Source organism: Talpa occidentalis, unplaced genomic scaffold (assembly GCF_014898055.3).
Source record: "Talpa occidentalis isolate TD23 unplaced genomic scaffold, MPIMG_talOcc4v2.1 talOcc4.19, whole genome shotgun sequence".
NCBI lineage: Eukaryota > Metazoa > Chordata > Mammalia > Eulipotyphla > Talpidae > Talpa > Talpa occidentalis.
Window position 1 is genome coordinate 2,678,157 of NW_023601962.1, and position 23,000 is coordinate 2,701,156.

Below are 23,000 nucleotides of genomic sequence, written 5' to 3' on the forward strand. Positions count from 1 at the left end.
ACAAAGTAAGGAACAGAACAGGCAGACTGACTGAAATGCACTGCTGAGGGGCGGCTCAGGAGAGGTCTGCAGCGCCTGGCCGGCCAGGGGATGGAACTTGTGCTGCTGAGGCTGCAGGTTGCCCCTGGCACCACAGGGAGGCCCTTCCATTGTCTTAATATTGACAGTCACATGAACATATCAGAAGGAGTGTGAGTGACTGCACGGTGCAGGACGCAGCCCTGACAAGGAGCCTGCTGAGCAGGCCTCTGCCATGAGCCACTCCCTGGGCCGCGGCATGCGGCCCCTGGCTCTGCCCCCACCCACACACCGTGGCCCAAAGGGCAGGGTTCTGTGACACAATCCGGGAATCCCGTAAGTGAGCAGCTATTGGGAGCCCCGCTACTCATGTCTGACAAAAGTCCGTAAAAGTTTCGGCGCGGTAAAGAAAAGGAGAGCCAGGCTACATTTCTCAAAGCGAGGGAAAGTTTATTGCGCCCCGGGCGGACCTCATACACCCAAGGTGGGGGTCAGTGAAGCCGTGCACGTTGTTAGGGGGAAGCAGGGTTTTATAGGGTAAGGAGGGGTCAGGTGGGAAGTTGGGCTCCTATGGCGGAGGGGGGGGGGAAGTTTGTTGGGCGGGGGGAGTTTCCTGGGACAGGTAACAGGTAGAGGTTCTTTGTCTGAGAAGAGACTCCTAGGGGGAGGGGGGGGGCTCATTGTCTGAGTCCTCCAGGCAGGTTTTCCACATTCCTGCCCCCAGGTGGGCTACCTGGTGGGTTTTTGCATTCCGGCCGCCTGCATGGACCTTTCAGTCTGGGCTTGGGGCAGATTTCTGAAAAATCAGGAATCTCATTAGCTGACTCCAAGATTCTCCTCATTTGTTTATGGCTAGTTTCTATCATTGCTAAAATACGCATTTAAAAGTAAAACTGCAAATACTGATCAATCACTGAATAACCATTTTGATGACAAATGGCACTGCATGATACAAATATTACATTTTTCATAAAATTAGTAGTCCTTTGCCAAAAAGGCAGCAATTCAACATTTGGCTTTACATTAACCAGTGAAAAACTTCTGGAAACAAAAGATTGTAAACATCTATCGGCCAAGTCTTTGATATAGAGATGTGGTCTTTTGAGGCAAGAGCTAATTGGAGAAAAAAATTCCTTTACTTTAAAGATAACAGTTGGGTGGCAGAGGTGAGTCACGCTCCAAGTATAAGAAAATTCCTGATAAACCAGGAGATGCCATAGTTGACTCCTGCTAATTCTTCCTGTTTGTTTAGGGCTAATTTCCTTGGATGTGACAATTGGTATGGTAGCTGTTAGAGTATACATTCAAGAATAAGTCAACAGCAATTTTGTGAATGGTTGAGCAGCACAAATAATGCGCTCGGAAATGGTCAATGTTACAACTACTGATATGTCACATATTGACCATTTTTGAGAATCAAAGGCTATCACCATCTCCGCTCCTGCCCAATAAAATATTTGTAGTTCCTTAGAACAACAACCAGCAACCTTATGGAAGAGGAAATTGCCCCTTGATCTTACAGTTAAATACGGAAACTAGGCTGACTAGATAAAGTAGAGAAGTGATAGGTAGAAAACTCTTTGTTTAGATCAGGAGACTTCCCTTAATTGAGAGTTGGGGGCTAGGGAAGAGTCAGTGCGGCTTGCCTGGCATTAACGCCCTCCAGGCCCTTGGTTCCTTAATATCCAATCAATATTAAAACAATATACTATAGATTGATGATTTCTATATAAAAGCCTTCTGTTTTTTACTTTAATCAATTAGTTATATGTTAGTCTGCTGCAGGAGGCCTTGTTGCTCCAGCCAGATAGGATACTGACAAGCAGCTAAGAGAAAAGGCCTCTCACCGTGGGGCTGAAGATCTGGCATCCCTTTGCTTTCTGTTCTTGGTCATAGAGAGAGAAAAATTTATCAGAAAGTATATTAGGCAATAAATTATATGTATCAGCATACTGTAAGTAAATAGCACGAAAAATTGTTTGTTTAGAAATTAGTTGTTGGGCAGTTTGGCCCACTTGACAATGGGAGATGGTTTGTTGAACATGCCTGACAAGCATTACAATACAATAATTATAGTGGGTCCTTCTTTTGCCTTCCCTTGAAGTTTCTTGGGAAAGTTTTTAAATAAAGCTATTTGAGTTAGGAGTTTCTAAATAAAAAAAGTTCTGATAGCTGTGTAGCAGCCAGCTCCTGCTGTGAAGGCCATGAGAATAAGAAAAGTCTTTTTTTGCTTAGGCTTTAGCTGATAGGGATGTACTGGCCGCTATCCACTGTCTTAGGTTATTGTTTAGCTGAAACAATGAGTTCTAGTGTAAGGCTTAGTTTTTTTATTGACCTTGAAGGTTGCCTTCATACTGAAAGCATGTAGTGGCCAAAAGCCCATAGAAAAAGAGATGCACTGATTGTTTCTGCTTTGTTTCTATGCACCTGATAATGTAATCTTGTTAGGGAAAAGGGATGTCCCAAAGCTAATTCCATATAGGCTTTGTGGACTCCACCCCCACCCCAGGTCAAAGCCAAAGACACTGGGAACTCCAAATCCCATCACCACCAAAGGGAAGGTGGCTGGGACCTGAGGGTGGAGTTAAGCAGCCAGGTGGATATAAAAGGCAGACACGTGGGCTTTGGGGGTCCCCATTTTTTGGCTCTCCACCAGCTAGCAGCGTCTGGCCAGCTCTGAGAGTGACTTTGGGTTTCCAGGTCATCGGATCGGGTAGGACGCATTAAAGACTTTATTTCCCTATTTTCTCCCTGAGTTGTACATTTTCCTTATTTCCTTTTCCCTTGTAAATAAACCTTTTATTAACCTTTTGTGTGTGCCTGTAGTGGAGTATTCATAAGTCCCTTTTAAGCGTGCGGGTGAGGACCCACAGCCAGGCAACCTGTTTTATATCGGGGTTGCTCTATAACAGCTTGGCGCCCAACGTGCTTTGCAAGTTTCACCCGTGGTTGACCAACCCAAAGTAATTTTTCTTGCGTTGGTCACCATAAAAGCGCATTAGGTCTGCAGGACTGGCAGTGAAACTCTTTGTTTCACTCTTGAAAAGTCTTTTTTTTTCCGCGCATACAGCTCTTGTGGGTGTGGTTTTGACCCAAACGTGGCCCCAACCATGAACTTCAGCAGTTTAATCCCTAACTTGAGTTCTTTCAGTTTTTTTCCGGCCTTGAATTTAAGTAGCCTTTTTCCGTTAAATATTACCACTAGTTTGATAAGTGTAAATAATTGGATTAAACCTAGCATATGGCACATGATTTTAATTCTGTATACATATGTGAATGGTTTACAAGCCATCCCTTTGCAGTCTGTGCTTCTGGGTGTTTTTTTGGTAATGTGCATAGGCGCCATGTGCTACATTCTTGTTTCTATGAGAAGTAGTGGTTATACTTCCCATACTGAGAATGTGCTGCAACAAATTCAAGCTCTTAACTTAGCTATGAAACAACAAAATCAGGCTTTTGAGTCAGCTTTTCAAAGCATGCAGGATCAAGTGCAATGACAAAATCAGGCTTTTGATTTGACTATTGACAGTGTGAGAGATGAAAATCGTAATGTTATAGGACAGGGAGAGGGTCAGCCCAAGCCCCACAAACCTGCCTATTCTAAATGGGTTCTGCCATCCGCCGCATCAACACAAAACATAGGAGACTTTAATGGGAAGGAACTTTAATTAAACTAGGAAACAACACAGGTAAGGCAAAGAGTCTAGTTTCTAAATGAAGCACCCAAAGTTACCCATCCCCTCGTGGGTAAAAGTCCATCCATATGGGATTGGCCCAGAGCAAGGCCCCAAGGCCTGCCACAAGTCTAAAGCATCTTCCAGTGGAGACCCACAGAAAAGGGTCACAAACAACTGGACAAGCCCGGAAGGAAAAGAGCAAAATCAACATCAAGATAAAAGCTGCCATGGTCACCTCCCCACGGGTCTCACCCACATCTGTGTCACCCAGTCCACGACCAAAAGACAAGCGCAGTTTCTTTACGTGTCTCTAGGCTCCATGTGCCTCCTCCAGGTCTCCTTCTGGCTCCATCCTGCTTCCTTCCTCAGTCTCTTCTGCAGCTTCTCCTCTTCCTGTTCAGCTCCACCCTCCCTTGGGTGGGGCAGGGAACCTCCCTCTTTCCTGGGGACCACCCTGTTGCAATCCCCCCTTTTAATTTTTATTCCACCATATCTATGGTGGCACAGATCTCATGGTGCAATCTTAGGAGACAGTCTTTTTTCAGGGTTACAATGTGTGTAAGAGAAGCAACAATTAGTCAGCAGCATTGTCCATGAATGTCCAGTATGACAGTTTCATTACTTAAAAATAGTCCATTATCCAAGCCAAAAGAAAAAATTTGGAGCATTGGCTAAAACAAGATAGTAAATATATCAAAATCACAGTTAAAAAATGTTAAAATGGTTCAACTGATGTAAAACACAAATTTTCTCAACCTTGATCCCAAACTTTTAACAGCAAAGCAAAAGTTTGCAAACTAAATCTACTTTTAAACCATTTTTCCTATTTTTGCATAAAATCACAGGGTAGAAATAACAAACAGCAATTTTTAGCTGGCTTTGTTGAAATACTCCACACAGGATCAGAGCGAACCATTGGCATCCGGTCGATGTAGGCTTCAGGTATAAAGTTGGTCTCATCAGACTCCACCTGGGCTTTCCTCTTCTCGAGGGTACCAGGGCATTTTCGTTGGCCGGGTTGTCCAGTCCTGCCAATGGAGGCAAGCTTCCTCACCTTCTTTGGAGGTCTCTGGAACCCTACAAACAAGGCAAACAGGTTCTCCTCTTCTTGGTTCAGCTCTTTTTCAACTTTCTGGAAGAACTCCACACAAAGCCACACAATCAAACTCACGTCCAATTTTCGTTAAAACAGACAAAATCCCTATGGAAGTTATGCAAAAAACAGACTCTGAAATAAGTAGCAAAAATTACTACCACTATTTGTATGCTGTGTTGGTATCAAGGGGAGAGAAAATGTGACAAGTTAGCTTTGCTGGAAAAAAATTACAACCTTTCTGCAGATCCTGGTTAGTCAAAACAAAACAAAACAAAACAAAAATTTCGTGGATTCAGGACAGAATGCATAAAAAAAAAGTTCCAGTATTATGTCAAAGAAACCTTAGTAAATGTCAGGTGTATTTCCAGGTCTATTCAGTCCTTTGTAGGAAAGTTTTTTTACTCTCAACAGTTCCATCAATAGGAATCTGTTGAGACCTTTTCTCCCTATATTTCCAGAAACAATTTCTGTAGGTGTGAAACAATTGAATTATACAATATTACAAGGTGACAAGCACCATTGACAATTTACATACATACCAGATACTGAGAGGTTTTTTTTCATACACATTTTAGAAAACTACTGTTAACATATTGTACATACCAAAGTTTTACCATTTTCCCAAGTGACAATGCTTCCCTTCCAGTGTTACTTCATTAGGTAAAAGCCAAATAGAACAAATTCATCTAATGCCTTCCCAGGAGGAAAAGGAGAAACTTCGTGGAGTGTCTCAGGAGCTCTACTGAGGTTCCACAAAATTTCCTTGCATCAGTCAAATGACAGGCTACCAAATTTGTACTTGAATTTAGATTTCTGGGAAGCTTTGCCATAAATATCAGAAAATTAACAGAAACAACAATATTCAATCTCTATGAAGGCACCGGCTTAGTTCAGTAGCACAATGTTGACAATCAAACCATAACCTTTAGTTTTTCTCATAACTGCAGACTTTTTTTTTTTCCCAACGTCTATGGGCACCACGTATACCAATTTTTCAACCTCTCTAGGCCAAGACAGACACAAGGACATACAACATATAGACAAAGACAGTTTTTTTTAGTTATGCCACGTAGAATATGTTATGTAACTGCAGTTTTACTCCATAGACTCAGAAAAAAAATATCAAAGTCCAAAAAAAAATGGAGTGTTGCTGGCAGAAAAATTTCCAGTTGTCATCCTATAAACCTAAGACTTTGGAAATAGGAAGGAAAAGTTTTATTAATCACAAGAGTTACATGACCTTGTTTATCACCTTAGGGTTTTCAGTGTTGAAGACTTTTTATTAGAAGGCAATCCTGGGGTATTCTGTACAGCAACTGAAAGAATAAAAGTAACAGTTAACTTTTAAGCAAAAGGAGTCATCTCTTGTTAGCCACCAAGCAGGCACTTCTTGGGTTTCCTGGAATAGAACCTGAAAAAGCAAAATCAAATTATCAGTAATTAACTTTCAATTAAAAGGAGTCATCTCCTTACTTCTGTTAGCCACTCTGGGACAGAAGATGAAAGAGCAGATTAAACATCTAAGCACAGATTACACCTCCCCCACACTTGGGAGGGACAACAACAACACAGGTATGAAAACCTGGTACAGTTACATGATGCACCCTAAAGAGTGCTTTCCATAACAGACCTTCCTCTGTAGGAAGCAGAAACTTAGAATCTTGTCTTGCACCAGCAATTGAACAAATCCAGTATTCAAAATGGCAAACATGCTCAAAACAAATTGTGTAGACAAAATTCACAGCAGCAAATCCTTTCAGACTCAGACAAAATCTTGTTAATTTTTCTGATCCAGACTTTGCAAAAATTCAAGTTATCTCCAAGAATCCATCAAGGATACCAGTGATTACCAGTTACTGCTTAAGGCTACTCTTTCCTTAACACCCAGGCATACATTTGCTAATTAAAACACCACTGCTCCACAGTTGGCTTGCAAAACCCATCAGACACAGGGCGGGAAGTAATCAAAGACAAAGCAACATATTAATGAAGAACCATTATTGCCTTTAGAAATGCTAATGAGACAGCAGAGATTACAAAAAGAAAGAAAAAAAAGTTCCAAAGTCCTAGCAACAAGAACCTCTGAATTTTACAAGAGCACACCAAGTGGCCTCAGACGCCATCTTTGATCTGGCCACATGGTCCAACGTACTGCCTAATCTTTTGAGTAAAACTGGCACAGAACAATTTCCACAAAATCAAATGTCTTAGCAAGTCACTACAAACAAATTACATACAGACACACAGATCTTCACAAAGCCCAAGCCAGTTTTTCAACAGCAAATCGACATATGAAACAAACACACCGGAGAAACCAAAAATCACATTTGCGCTTATGGTAGCCAGCGCCATAGGGAAGCCCAATTTCCCCATGGGGCTGACTAACCACGGATGGCTCTGTCCTAAATCACGTTGGATGCCAAATCTGTTATAGGACAGGGAGAGGGTCAGCCCAAGCCCCACAAACCTGCCTATTCTAAATGGGTTCTGCCATCCGCCGCATCAACACAAAACATAGGAGACTTTAATGGGAAGGAACTTTAATTAAACTAGGAAACAACACAGGTAAGGCAAAGAGTCTAGTTTCTAAATGAAGCACCCAAAGTTACCCATCCCCTCGTGGGTAAAAGTCCATCCATATGGGATTGGCCCAGAGCAAGGCCCCAAGGCCTGCCACAAGTCTAAAGCATCTTCCAGTGGAGACCCACAGAAAAGGGTCACAAACAACTGGACAAGCCCGGAAGGAAAAGAGCAAAATCAACATCAAGATAAAAGCTGCCATGGTCACCTCCCCACGGGTCTCACCCACATCTGTGTCACCCAGTCCACGACCAAAAGACAAGCGCAGTTTCTTTACGTGTCTCTAGGCTCCATGTGCCTCCTCCAGGTCTCCTTCTGGCTCCATCCTGCTTCCTTCCTCAGTCTCTTCTGCAGCTTCTCCTCTTCCTGCTCAGCTCCACCCTCCCTTGGGTGGGGCAGGGAACCTCCCTCTTTCCTGGGGACCACCCTGTTGCAGTAACGTTTTTGAGTCAGCTTTTAAGAGTATGCAGGACCAGATACAGGCCGCTCTTCATAAATGGGATATGGCGGAGGCAAAGGCTAGGGTAATGATGCAGGGAAGAGATAAACCGTTCTCCTTCCCATGAGGACTGCAGAAGGGCAGAGTTAGAAGAGGAGGAGGAGATTCATTTGCTAAATACCTTAAACTCATCGGGACAAAGGCCCTCTCCACGTGAAGAGGCCCCTCCCGCACAGACTCCTGAGGCTTCAGGACAAAGGCCTTCACCACGTGACCAGGCCCCTCCTGAGGCCCCTCCCGCACAGATTCCTGAGGCTTCACAGCCTCCATTGCCCTCCAGGGAGGTAGTTATCATGGCCTCTCCTCCCCACACTAGGAGTGGCACCCATTTTGGCAGTAAGGATCGCCCTGTGGCAGGACAGTTTCCTCTTCACCAGTTGCCGATAGGTGGCGTGCATGAAGAGGGGAGACCTGCTGGGTACTTTTGGTCGCACCCCATCCTTTTTGCACCGGGGACCTCCTAACTTGGAAGAACTCTGTTCCCTCGTACCGGCAGGCTCCTAAGAGGATGGCGAACTTGTTTGCCTCCGTTTTTCTCTCCCACTGCCCTAATATATATACAGATATACAGTTGATGTTACAAGTTTTACTAGGTCTAGATGAGTGGAAGATAGTAGTGAGGAAAGCCAGGGAGGAGGCTGAACGTCTCCGCCAACAGGATAGCCAATCCCCAGAGCCAGAGATTGCTGTCCCAGAGGTAGATCCTGAATGGGACCCCAACAATGGAGGACTGGCGAAGTTGAATCTGTATAAAAAATGTTTATTGGTAGGACTAGAGCAGGGAATCCCCAAACATAAAAATTTTAACAAAATATTGGAACTTACACAGGGGCTAATGAGGATCCATCAGAATTCCTTGAGAGGATTATTCAGACGTATACAGACCACACGGATATAAATCCGGATGCCCCAGAAAATGCTTGTGTGTTCACTATGGCGTTCATCACAAATAGTGCTCCGGACATAAGGAGAAAGTTAGCAAAGGTAGACGGCGTCACAGAAATGAGTCCGTCCCAGGTAGTGGACTTAGCATTTAAGGTTTATAATAATAGAGAGGACAGGAGAGAGGACAGGAGACCGAAACCTGCGACTGTTTTTGTACAAAGAAAGCACAGGCCAGGGTTTCGGGAAAACAGTAATGGACAGAGACGTGAACCCCTGGGAAGAGATCAGTGTGCTTTCTGTAGGGAAGAGGGACATTGGAAGTACAGTTGTCCCAGGTTACAGGGAAGAGGCAGACGCAGTAATTACAGAAGGCAGGATAGAAGACTGAGGACACCACGACAGGATGATTCACGTAGGGGTTACAGGAAGGAATATAGGAGGAGTACACAGAACCAGGAACCAAGGATAGAGGAAAAAAGACAGATGTTAGCACAGAGTAGAGGCTCAGATGATGATAGGGAATACGGACGGAGAAGGAATCGAGAGCCCAGCACAGAGGACAGGAGACCAGTGATAGCACAGAGTAAGGTCTCAGGTGAAGATAGGAGGGAATATAGACAGAGTAGCAGGAATCTGGAGCCAAGTGTGGAGGAAAGGAGACAAATAATAGTTCATGGAGAAGGTTCAGATGAAGAATAGGGGTGCCCAGGGGTTCCACTAGATCTTAAACCCATCAAAATAACCCCCTCGGAGCCCTGGGTAACCCTCGCTGTGGGGGATCGTCTGATTGATTTCTTGGTGGACACTGGAGCAACATACTCAGTTTTGAATTCAAAATTAACTAAAATGAGCAAAAAGACTGCAGCAGTCATTGGGGTTACAGGGAAGTCACAACAGACACCCTTCCTGCAACCTTTGGAGTGCCGGCTGGGCACCACACAGCTCCAGCACAGCTTCCTATACATGGAAGAGTGTCCAATCCCTCTCCTTGGTCGGGACCTTTTAAGTAAGCTCAATGCACGAATTATATTCTCACCCAAAAATTAGAGGCTTCACCTACAGGTTCCTCCAGAGCATGCTCTGCGGTTCCAGATGTTGCTTACTCAAGATGTTCCACCAAAAAGTGAAATTTTACCTCCAGAAATTGTTGAAAGAGTAAGTAAATGGGTATGGGCTGATGGAACCCCAGGACGTGCGAAAAATGTGGAGCCTGTAAAGATAGAAGTGATAGAGGGGCTCAGAACCCCGAAAAGGAAACAATACCCCTTAAGGCCTTGAGGGGAATTGAGCCAGTATTGAAAAGGTTCCTTCAATCTGGACTCATTCGACCCTGTCGCTCACCGTACAATACTCCAATTCTGCCAGTGAAGAAACCCCATACAGGCGAGTACCGTTTTGTCCAAGATTTAAGAGCTATTAATGATATTGTTCAGGATTTACATCCCACTGTGCCTAATCCGTACACCCTATTAACTGCCATACCTGGTGACTATGGGTGGTTTTCAGTATTAGACCTGAAGGATGCCTTTTTCTGTATCCCAATTGATGTCCAGGATCAACTGCTTTTTGCCTTTGAGTGGCAGGACCCTAAGTCCAAGAGCACTCTCCAGTATTGCTGGACTGTGCTTCCACAGGGATTTAAGAACTCCCCAACCATTTTTGGGGAAATACTGGCCAGGGATCTCAGGAAGATTCAACTAAACCAGGGTGTCTTATTGCAATATGTAGATGATTTATTGATTGCAAGTCCAGACTACGAATCTTGTCTGGAAAATACCATAGTGGTACTGAACCACCTGGCAGAATGTGGCTACAACGTGTCACCTAACAAGGCACAGATATGCAAACAAACTGTGACGTATTTGGGGTTTAAAATCAAGAAAGGCAAATGGAGCCTGATGACGGAAAGAAAACAGGTAATTTCAGCCCTTAGAATCCCCAGTAACCGGCGACAGTTGCGCGGATTTTTGGGTATGGCGGGGTTTTGTAGGATTTGGATTCCTAATTTTGGACTAATAGCAAAACCTTTATATGATGCTCTCAAAGGCCTGGACTCTGAACCTTTGTCTTGGACTCCGGAAGAGTCTTGGAAGCCTTTGTCAAAAGGCTTTTGATGAAATAAAAGTAAAGTTGATTTCAGCACCAGCATTAGGGCTTCCAGATCTGAGGAAGCCATTCAGACTTTATGTACATGAGAGACAGGGGGTTGGCCTAGGAGTGCTGATCCAATTGTTGGGGCCAGAAATGCAGCCCGTTGCATATCTGTCCAAACAGTTGGACCACACCACTAAGGGATGGCCTTCATGCTTGCGTGCTGTGGCTGCCACTTGTGACCTCCTACATGAGGCAGAGAAGTTTACACTGGGTCAGCCCATCACTGTGTGTGTGCTTGTAAATAAACCTTTTATTAACCTTTTGTGTGTGCCTGTAGTGGAGTATTCATAAGTCCCTTTTAAGCGCGCGGGTGAGGACCCACAGCCAGGCAACCTGTTTTATATCGGGGTTACTCTATAACAATCTCACTACTTGCAAAAAATGTATAAATAAAGAACCTGCTGAGCCTCTCGGCAGAAGATACTAACACCTCACCAAGTGTCGGTGTCTCCTCATCCCCTTCCCCTCAGCCCCTAAGTTTCAGTTCATTCGTTTTCGCCGAGGCCGTCTTGTCTCATCCTTTCAGGAACCCCTGACAGGACATTTTGCCGGAGGCTGGTCCCCGACATTAGTCTAAACTTTATAGGTTAGTTAGAAATAATCTCTTTGTCTCTCTTCCCCCAGGTAACTTCCTGCCCTTTGTTTCCCTCAGCCCTTAGTTAATTGTTCACCATGGCAAATTTAGAAATGTTAGTTGCAGACACATAGGCTTTTTTGCTAGTAATACAATAACTGTTGGATTGTTTAAAGTAAATAACTATTTTGAAAACATTTGTTTAGCAACTGTGCCTTCTTTAAGACAAAGAATAATAAATGTTACACCTCTGCCGGAAGGCAAACAGACCCTTGGCTGCTCCTGAAAAAGAGCATGTGATGATTATTATCTTCCTACCTTATGCTTGTGCACTCACGATTTGCTTAGTATAAAGGACTGCTGAGACCCTCAGCAGGATGATGCCTGCACCCTGACTGTTTGCGTCTCCTCATTCGCCCTTGCCTCTCCCTTACCATTTCTCTACAATTGCGCCCACGCCTTCCCATCCTTCAGGAACCCCTGACACCCAGACTGCTGCAGCTGGCTCCCAACAAGCAGCAGCCCACAAAGGAAGACTTTGTCCTTCCTGGGGGTTCAGGGATTCGTCTCTCATTGCTATGAAGCTGTCGGAGGCCACTGTGGCCTGAGTGCAATCCCCGGCCAGGAAGCATCACGCCACCAAAAAAGGCAAACGGTTAGAAAAGATGAACCCAGTAAGGTGACAGAACACACAATCAGTATAGACACAAAACTCAGTTGTGTATCTAAACCCTCATTAAGACCCATCAGAAAGCATCCATAGGAAAAGTGTACAATTGCATCAAAAAAGAATGAAATACCTGGGGAAACAGTTAATGAAGAAAAACCTGTACACTGAAAAACTAGAAAATGACGGTAAAATAAATGAAAAGCAGAAATAAATGGAAAGATACTCTGTGCTGTGATGGGAATAGGTAATAGTATGAAATGTGCAGACTTCCCAGAGCAAACCACAGGGTCAGCGCAGCCTGATCCACAGCAGCTTTCCCAGAAACTAACCCTCCTGAAGCGCTGGGGTGGGGGTAGCAGAGGCCCAGAAGCGCCGACTCCCCAGAGTGAAGCTGGAGGCGTCTTGCTCCCTGACTCAAACTGTGAACCAAACACAAAGTCTCCACTGGAGGTAATTTCGTAGATAACGAAAGTGAGGATCTGAACCCAGGAAGCGGTCAGTGTTATTCTGGGCGAACGACGCCAAACAACAAATCTGAATTCAGCTTCTCCGGAAAGAGTCGCGGACATTAAGGATGTGCTTGTCCTGGGCAGGGGCTTCCATTCCAACCCGCCCAGCCTAAACAGACGCTGATGCAGGAGGATCTTCTTCCTTCTTTTTTTTTTTTTTTTATAAATTTTATTGTTATATTCCCCATACAATTGCCGCCCCCCATTCTGACCCCAATCCCTCCCCTCCCACCCCCGCCCCCCTAAAAGTGTCTCTGGTTCATAGTTTTTTGTTGATTTTGATTTTCACTTTCTTATAGTTTTTCATTTTCCTGGTCCATTATTTAAGTTTTCTAGATTCCTGTTCTGAAGGACGCCTGGAGAGATGCAAAGGCTGAGCGCCCTCCTCACATCCTCTCCCCCGCCTCCAGGGCCACACAGAGGGGTGAGAAGCGGGAGGGGGTGGGGTGCGGGGGTGGGGGGTGGGGGGTGTAGCTTTGCCTCCAGCCGGCTAGACCAGGGCGGGAGAGGGTCGTCAGGCCCAGAAAATGCTCCCTGCTCCCCAAACTCCATGTAAACCCGCTGTGGTAAACACACCCAGGCCAGGGGCGCAGAAGCACCGGGAGGAGTGGGAGTGGGGGTGGGGGGGGCGGCGCAGGAGGCCGTGCTTCAGCCCCTAGATGACGACTCCTGGCTGGATCTAGAGAGACCAGGTCCCAGCAGCCCCAACCCCACCCCAAAGTCCCAGAAGCCGGAGGGAGCAAAGCAGCCACGACTGCACTGCGCGGATGCGTGGTCTGGGGGGTGCAGCGCAGGTGCGGCAGGTCGGACGGGCAGGTGGGGGCGGCCATGCCCGCTGCGCAGGCCCGCTGCTGCCGGACAAGTTGGGAAATCAAACTCAAACAGAGGCAAATAGCCCTGTCTTCTCCAAAACTATGTCAATGAAAACTCCAGAAAGCCACTAAAACAGCAAAACGGGTCTACTTGGATTTAAAAACTTGCTCAGGGCCTCCCTGGTGGCACAAGGTGTTAAGACGCAAGCTATGAAGCCATCCGTTGCCTCTGCAGCACGAGTTCGATGTCCAGCCAGCCAGGGAGCTACCCACATGGCGCAGCAGACCTCTCCTGTCTCCCCGCTGCTCCCCTCAGCAGTGTGTTTCAGTCAATCTGCCTGTTCGGTTCCCGGCTCTACCTCTGGTGAATCTTCTCACCCCCCAGAACTCTGGCCTGTACCCCAGTTCTTGTAGGCATAAATAAATGAATCTTCAAAAAATTAAAAACTTGCTCAGGATTATTTAGCAGTGACCACAGATGACTCACCAAACCCGTCCCTCCTCCTGGGAGACAGAATGGGGCGCTCTCCCCAGCCCCTTCCAACAGTACTACTATCAGTCTTGGGTGGAGCCAAAGCTCTTTGATCATATTTCTGTCATCATAATTCACACGATTACTTTTCTATTTAATGTAATAGAGCCTTCCACTTGATTTTAGAGCCCAGGCGTACAGGGAAATACTTTTGTGGCTACAAGTCACAGAAAAACCTGACTTCAACCATTAGGAAAATTCTAGTTTACTTAGGAATGCTCGAGAAGGCTGGGACTGTTCCAGTCCCACGTTCTTTCTGTCCCTCTACTCTGCTATCACTAGCTCTAGGGCAAGGGAGCACCCTGGGATGTGGCAGGACGGCTGGCCCAGTTGCAGGCATCATGGGACAGCCCAATAGTCACAAAAGGAAGAGAGAAGCAAAAAGCCTCTTCTTACACCTTTCTTCCCTACCAGGAAGGGGGATATTTCCAAGTAGCACCAGCAGAATTCCTTTTACGCACACTGGACACCACCGGGTTATACGTTTTCTCCTCGACCCACCCCTGGTAAGGGAATGGACTCCTGCGCTTGGAGCCAATCGTGAGATGTTCCCTAGAGTTAATGTATTATTCAACGTAATTTGGGTTCCCTCAGGAAAGAAGAGAGGGAAACGCCCAGGCAGTCTTCCATGTGGAGAAGATGTGTGATGTGTCCTCAAACAAGTGAAAGGCAAGTGAAGAGTAGGAAGGAAGGAGAAGAGACAAGCAAAGAAGAGGCAGGAGGGAGAGAGGGAGGAAGGAAGGATGGAAAAAAGATGAATTTACTTTATAACTAAATCATATCTTTATGACTTACTACAGTGCAATAGTTTTAAAACTTTTTTCAGCAATAGAAACTTTCATATAAAAAACATAAAATCTTGGTTTTTGTCATTCTGTGGGTCAGCGTAAAACAAAGATAACCCATTTTCCATCTATTATAAAAGTAACAGACACCAGATTTTTTGTCTTATTCCTGTTTTAATTCTCGGGGAAAAAATGTTCCTTGCCATTCTAGCGTGAAGACAAGCACTTTCTTTGGAGAATTTTAGGGAAACTGGACAAAACTAAATAATATGCTTCTGCAAAGTTAATTTTTTCAAGGCAGTAATGTCTCCCAGATCCTCTTTGTGGACTGCCCTGTGGACATGCTCTTTGGATGCTTAGGCATTGTTGGTAGAATCTCAGGAACCATGTTCTAGAAGGCCCAGGTTGTGGAGGCTTCCTTCTGTGTATCTGGTCCAAGAAGCCAAGACAGGAGACGCACGTCAGAAACCAAGAGACAAAGGTGCAGAATTATACACCTCCCCACGAAGTCTAAAAGTAGAGGTGCTCAGTTAAGCAGTGGGTAGCAAGGTGTGGACCTATTTTCACCACCTTGCTACCAGATGGATCCAAGCCATTTTCAATGGTTGGTTTTTGTTTTTGTTTTTAAAGATTTATTTAGAGGTGCAGGAGGGTGAGCAGATTCACCAGAGACAGAGCAGGGAACAGAACAGGCAGTTGGACTGAAAACACTGCCGAAGGGGGCAGCGGGCGAGGCAGGAGAGGTCTGCCACGCCATGTGGGTAGCTCCCTGGCCAGCCGGGAATCGAAACCGTGCTGCAGAGGCTACGGACAGTTTCATAGCACTGCGTTCAACCCGCTGTACCACTGGGGAGGTCCCAGTTTCAATGGTTTTGACAATGAAACTCACCTGGGTATGTGTGGTTTGCTTTGTCATGTGTAGATACTCCCCAAAGTTAAAATGAAACCCTTGAATTGGTGTCTTTAAAAAGGCTATGCTGTAATATGTAATATACTGTAATGTGTGCTTCAGTTTCATGTCAACTGAAACCAACCTCACAGCCCAAAAGGACCTATCTCCCCAATCACAGATCTCCTGGAGCTAAGGACTGAGTCAGAACGAAGGGCACCTTGACCCCCAAACAAACTCCATTCCCTTCAGACGCTTTCCCCTTAAACTTCCTTCTGATAGACAGAGATGATTCCACACATCTTCAAATTCATACGCTCATGAAATTATTATCAATATACACATATACACACAGAAATCCATAGCACACATGCATGCACATATATACTCACATCTGTGTGTCTGTGTCCGTGTATGTGGCTTTGAATCTTGCTTTTTACTTAGTAGTGCTATGACTTGCAGAAGTTGCCATGTCAGCATGTATTGGTCTATCTCATGCTGTTAATAACCACAAAATATTCCATAATATGTATATACTTTAATTTATCTAATTCTTTTTTTTTAATAGAGGCATGTTTTATTTATTTATTTGTTTGTTTGTTTGTTTGTTTTGTTTATACAAGCACTGGGTACAGTCAGAAGCGCGGGAGGGTGAGAGAATTCACCAGAGCCAGAGCGGGGAGCAGGCAGAAGGACCGAAATACACTGCTGAGGGGAGCAGCGGGTGGCAGGAAAGGTCTGCGCACCATGTGGGACCCTCCTCCGGTGGCCGATGGCCGGGGAGCAGCCGGGGATGGAACTGGCGCCGCAGAGGCCGCGGGCAGCTTTGCAACCCAGCGCTCAACGGTTGCGCCACCAGGGAGGCCCAATAAAATAAATCTTTAAAAAAATTTAAAAAGAAAAAAAAAAAGGAAGCACAGTTACTAGTGTTGGAATGAACTAGTAAGGTTTAAATTCTGAAATTTTCAAGAGGTAATTTCAGGATTCTTTTTCAGCATGTCTTTCTTTTTTGGGGCTAAAATTGTGTCATGGAGTCCAGCTTAGTAGAAAAATAACTTTAAATAATAATACTATATACACAATAGTTCATTTGAGAAGGAATAAACTGACAAATACAATAGGTCATAACAATACCAATGTGCTTAAAAACTAAACAAAAATGTTAGGAAATTCAGAACACTTTGTTTTCTAGGTTGCTTTTAACACTTTAGCCAAAATAAAGTGATTTCATAGTGATAAATATCAGGAAGTATAAGTATCATTGTTTTAATTCTATGTATATTACATATATCAGTATGTGCACTTACAAATATATTAATAAGTATCTGAGGAAGGAGATTTAGAGAAAAGAGGTTAATCATTTTTTCCAAGGTTATCTATATATGACATTCACTCAAAATAAACAATGACTAATAATTGAGAAACTACACTGTACTTTTGTAGAATTAATAGTGTTCTAGTGATCAAGATATAGAGAGAATGTTGTGATAAAACTGACTTTTCAGTGGCAGGTAAAAAAAGCAATATAAATAAGTTTTAAAATATCCAATGGAGAAATAACAAATTGTGATAGGATCTGTACAAAGGATCAAAACAAACCAATTGAATTTTCAGTGCCATTTAGGATAACATCAAAATATGAAACCCTTCAGGATATTTTTAATAAAATGTATGTATCTGTAAAGCTATGAAAACATTATTCTTTGATGGAAATTATAAGGCTTCAATAAATGACAATATGAACTCTATTTACAGACCAGGATGCATACAGTAAAGTTTGGGAGAAAGCATAACTGCAGAGGGGAGCACAGAAAGGCAGAAATGACTGAATCACCCTTCAGTAAGAAAAAGGAGGTCAGTGTTTCATGTGGACAAAGGAGAAGGAATTGTGAGACAAGGTCAAAGATATTCACAGAAAGTAGTCACTCAGAACTTCCTAATTCAGGGTGATGGCCTGAACTTCATGCTAATTGTGAAAATGGAGAGAGGTGTTGGAGAGTGGAGTGAATTGAATAATTTGTGTTTGAGAAAAATCTCTTTGCATTGGGGAAACTAGATTGTAGGAGAACAAGAATGCAACAGGGAAAACAACCGAGAAGCTTGCAGTAGACAAAGAGAGAGGAAGTGGGTCAGAGTGGTAAGTTGCTTAGGATGTTAGCTAATAGGGCTGATGTGGATGGGTATAGAAAGTGAGGGAAAGACAGAAATTAAAGATGCTGCCAAACTTTCTATCCTGAGCAACTTGGTAGACGTAATTGCTATTTGCATTTTTTAAAGACTTATTTATTTATTTATACAAGCACTGGGTACAGTCAGAAGTGTGGGAGGGTGAGAGAATTCACCAGAGCCAGGGCGGAGAACAGAATAGGCAGAGTGACGAAATACACTGCTGACGGGAGCAGCAGGCACAACAGGAGAGGTCTGTCGCACCATGTGGGACCCTTGCTGGTGGCTGGGGATGGAACCGGCGCTGTAGATGCTGTGGGCAGCTTCGCAGCCCAGCGCTCAACTACTGTGCCACCAGGGGAGGCCGGATATTTCTATTCTTAGTTTGGTTGGGGATTGCCACACTATTTTCCATGATTGCAACAATCGAAATTCCTAACAACAATATACAAAGATTTTTTCTCTCCACAACTTTACCATCACTTGTTTCTTGTCTATTTTGATAATAACCCTCTTAACAGATAGGAGATGATCGCTCATTTTGCTTCTGATTTGCTTTCTGAATAAGAGAAGAGGAATACATGTTCATGGGCCTGCTGCCATCTCTGTCCCCTGTGGACAAGTCGCTCTTCAACATCCCTGTCCACTTTTTAATGGATATATTTGTTCTTTTGGTAATGAGTTTAATGAGTTCTTTATAAAATTTCTATATTAAGCCCTTGTCTGACATATGTAAGTATTTTCTCCAAGTCATTAGCTTGTCTTTTTTTTAATGGTGGTTTCTTTCACTCTATAGAAGCTTTTTAGTTTAATATTGTCCCATTTGCTTATATTTGTTTTTGTTTCCTTTGCCAATGTAATTCAATTAAGAAAAGTCTCTAAGGCTGATTAAGGAACTCAGTCATTTTTGTTTTTCTGTGTATTTTGTGATTTCAGAACTTATATCCATGTCTTTACTCCACTGTTGGTGGAAATAAAGACTGTTTCCCTTCCTAGAAAAGTAGGATAGATATTTCTGAAAATACTAAAAATAGTTCTACCTTATGATCCAGCAATCCCATTCTTTAGATATCTCTCTGAAGTATACAAAAACACTAATATGAATGGATATGTGCACCCCTATATTCATTGTAATAGTATTTTCAATACTCAAGTTATGGAAGCAACCTAGGGGTCCAACAACAGATGAGTTGGTTAAGAAGATACGGCGCACAACACACGAATACTACTCAGCTACTAAAAAAACCCACCAGATTAAATCTTGCTATTTGCAATAATATCGGTAAGACCGGAAGAGACTATGACTCACAGAATTAGTTAGAAAAAAGGTAATACCAGAGAGAGTAAATGGTTTGCTTACAGATACAAAACTATAGCCTAACTTGAAAATAAACCAAAACTCTCTTACTTAGAGACCAATTTTCCATCACCTACTGAAAAATTTATGGGCACAGAATGACCTACATCTATATCAAACATAGTGTTTTTCATTAGACTGTTATTTCATTGCAATCTGGTTCAGTATGCAAACTTGTAACATAAAAAGGTGATGAAGACCTATTTATTAAAAGAGATGGATAAAAGGGATCTGAAAAGTATTATCCTTCAGGGCTACCATGTGAAACCCTGCCATTTGTTATTTTCCATTTTGTTATAATAATTTCAGAGTCACTAAAAAACCAGAAAAGCTGTTCATATCAACCATGTAGTATATATTCCTTATACATGCATACCAATTAATTTAAGTCTAAAACTTGCCTGTTACATGATTCATTGATCAGTAAAGACACATTCATTTTCTATTAAATTCTATATGGCCAATACTGCAGTGAGAAATTATTGGGAAAGTGGCCTGGCTGGTGGCTTAGTGAGTAAGTCTCAGCTCTGTCACTACTATAGTCTGAGTTCAATTCCCCCACGAGGGAGCTAAGCCACATAGGGTGCAGCAGCCCTCTCCTGTCATGCCTGCTGCTCCTTTTAGCAGTGTATTTCAGTACATCTGCCTGTTCTGCTCCCCACTCTCTCTGGTGAATCTTCTCAACCATTGCACCTCTGGTCTACACCCCAGTTCTTCTATGCTTAAAAAAATACAATGGGAAAAGGTGGCAGTCTTTGGAAAATCTGCAAAGCAGATCAAGGAGAAAAGAGTTTAAATGAGATACTATTTGAGAATAGCACAGAACAATATGATGAAGGGATAAGCATGGTAACTCAAACTAAAGCATAAACTAACTGAAGTATAAACATTTTGAGAATAAATCAATTGCTAATTCTGTTACATTACATTCATTTATCAACTGTTAATCAACTTGCTTCAGTGTACTTCTGCTACATTGTCTAGTCCACAAATCACTATACAACAGAATACAACTTAAATATGTGAAGGGAAACTCCGTTATGGAAGTTTGTGGATGGCTCACAGCTATTCCATGCAAACACAATTTGGGGACCTCACCTCAGGAAACCACAGGAAACAGGTCTTGGGCCCAAAGTCTCTACAAGGGTGGTGCCACAAAATGCCCCCAGTGTGGCAGAGAAGTGTGCATGCATGAGCCACAAATCCATGGTCCTCCTTGGAACCCGGGCCCAGGTTACTTATATAGGCTTATGAAACAGGACTCGGGCCCTATTCCAACATGTGCTAGGGATCAAAACCATGGCAATACAACCCTGCATTTCCATTACATTGTGAGTTCTCCTGCATCAGGAAATAATCTCTTTTCACCACCACAGAGGACACTTGATTTTCCTAGGGCTACAAGACTTAAGGAGTGATGTATTACTATCTCATCTATTTCTTTCTCTACCACTGTTGCCTATTGGAATTTTAATTTGGCATTAAAATTAGCCAAATCAGACTGGAAAGGAAAACAATGAAATAACTGTAGGGGACTTTTTCCAGGACATAATTTGAGGAAATTCAAGGATTTTCTATATTATTGATGCAGATGTTGGCTACATAGATCAACGGAGGAGCAAACATTTTCTTACCCATGACCTAGATGTGGTATAAATGGAATTATAAATTTCCTCTATATCTGAGGATTGGAAAGCTGATAGTATAATATTCCATTTTATATGCATACATCACATCTTTTTATACAGTTATTATTGATGGACACTTAGGTTGTTTGAATGCCTTGGAAAGCCCAGGTGGAGTCTGATGAGACCAACTTTGTTCCTGAAGCCTACATGGACCGGATGTCAAGAGTTCTCTCTGATCCTATATGGAGTATTCCAACGAAGCCAGCTAAAATTGCTGTTTAGTTATTCTGCCCTATCATTTTATGCAAAATTAGGTAATATGGCGTGAAGGGACAGTCACTTTTCCAGTGACCCTAGATGTTGCGGATGAGGCACTGTCCTGGCGGAAGGCTGGGGTTGGGGCAATGTTTGGACCAGTAGCCCTCCAGGCCACACTTGAAGCAGGCTCCTGATGGCGGTTGATGGGGGCCCATGGGGCCCATTGTCGTCCTCTGTCAGGCAGCAGCAGTGCTGCGGTCATTGGAGGAGCAGGGCATGACAGCCTCAAGGCAGCTACTAGGGCCTGAGCTTGAAGCTCAGGCAACTACGGGTCTCTATCCTGTCCTGTTCCTCCCAGTTGTTTAATACTTTAAAGGCCATATTCAGCAGATCCCAGAGAGGGGGCTGAGGACTGTCCTCACTCTTTTTTTTTTTTTTTCCTAATGTCGGGGGCTGAAAGATATAAAATGGGTAGCCAGAACTGTGGCACCTCCAGGCGAGTCAGGATCTAACCTACTGTATTACTGGAGGGCGTCAGTGAGGCGGCTAAGGAAAGTGGACGGATTTTTGAGGGGAACTGCGTGATCTCTCGCAGCTTGTCAAAATTAGCTGCTTTATGGGCTGCTGCTTGGAGACCGGTTAAGAGGCAGGTGATGAAGCATCTCAGGGAGCTCTGCCCCCCGCAACCCATGTCAGTGTCAGTCTGGTATTCCCAGCCAGGCTCCTGGGGGCACGGTTGTTTCAGTTAAGTGGACCTGATCTGTATGGTCTTGGGCAGACCAAAAAACATGTTCCCTTTTATTAGAGGTCAGGGTGGAAGAGAGGGTAACATGTCAATCATGACACGTAAGGTCATAGGCTTGGGTAAGATAATGAAACTCTTTGGCATAGGTAGCGGGGTCGTTAGTGAAAAAGCCGAGACGCTTTTCAATCTGGGAGAGATCAGACAGAGGGAAAGGATCCTGGACTCCACCTACTCCTTCGGTCCCTGCAACCTCCCTAAGGGGACAAAGAGGACGATTGTGAGAGCAGGTGTGGTGGCTGGGAGGTGGAAGTTGGGGGCTGGATTGGGGAGCTGAAGGAGGTGAAGACTGAAAATGTAGAGGATCAGAGAACGCAGAGGAGGGGTCCCAAGAGGGCGAAGAGTGAGAGGAATCTCGAGACTTGGAAAGTACTACAGGTTTTCAGGAGGGAGGGATAGGAGGGAGGGATGGGAGGGACGGGAGCGCAGGAGAAAGCAAGCCTGGACATAAGGGATCTCTGACCACTTTCCATTACAGTGACAGAAATTGTTTAGGTCTGTGTAGGATAAATGGTTTTTCAGGCTTTTCTGCCCTCCCACCATTAGGTTGCTCTGCCTGATGGGGCACCTGCACTTGTTACATTGTTGTGTTGTTTACTTCTGTGGGCCATGGGAGGAGTACTGAGAGAGTGGGCAAGAGAAGCAGGAGAGAGGCAGGAGAGAGAAGGCAAGAAAGAAGGCCAAAGAAACCCAGAGTGAAGGCTTGCAGGGGCATGGAGGCCTGCCAGGTACACTGCCTTCCGTGTACCTGGTTGCTGCACTACATGTAAGAGCGCAATAAAAGCCTGAGAAAGCCACTGAGGGCTCCAGGACTCCTCTCCTTTACCTGTCTGCTGGATCAGAAAACCTGCACTGTGCCCATCCTATCCTGGTACTACAGTCTGTAAGGACCATGAAATGGAAAGTGCCATGTTCTGGCCAGTGAGAGCCATTCTCCAATTGATATTGAGGCCTTGCAGTGTTGCAGGAGAAGATGGGACACTTAGGGTGCATATCTGGCTTAAGTTCCAGCGAACTGAGGTTTGAGAGAAGTGGAGTGGCCGGGCTAGGCTTGGAATTGGCAGACCTCATGACTAAGTCAGCTCCTCTACCCAATGAATGGGGGTACA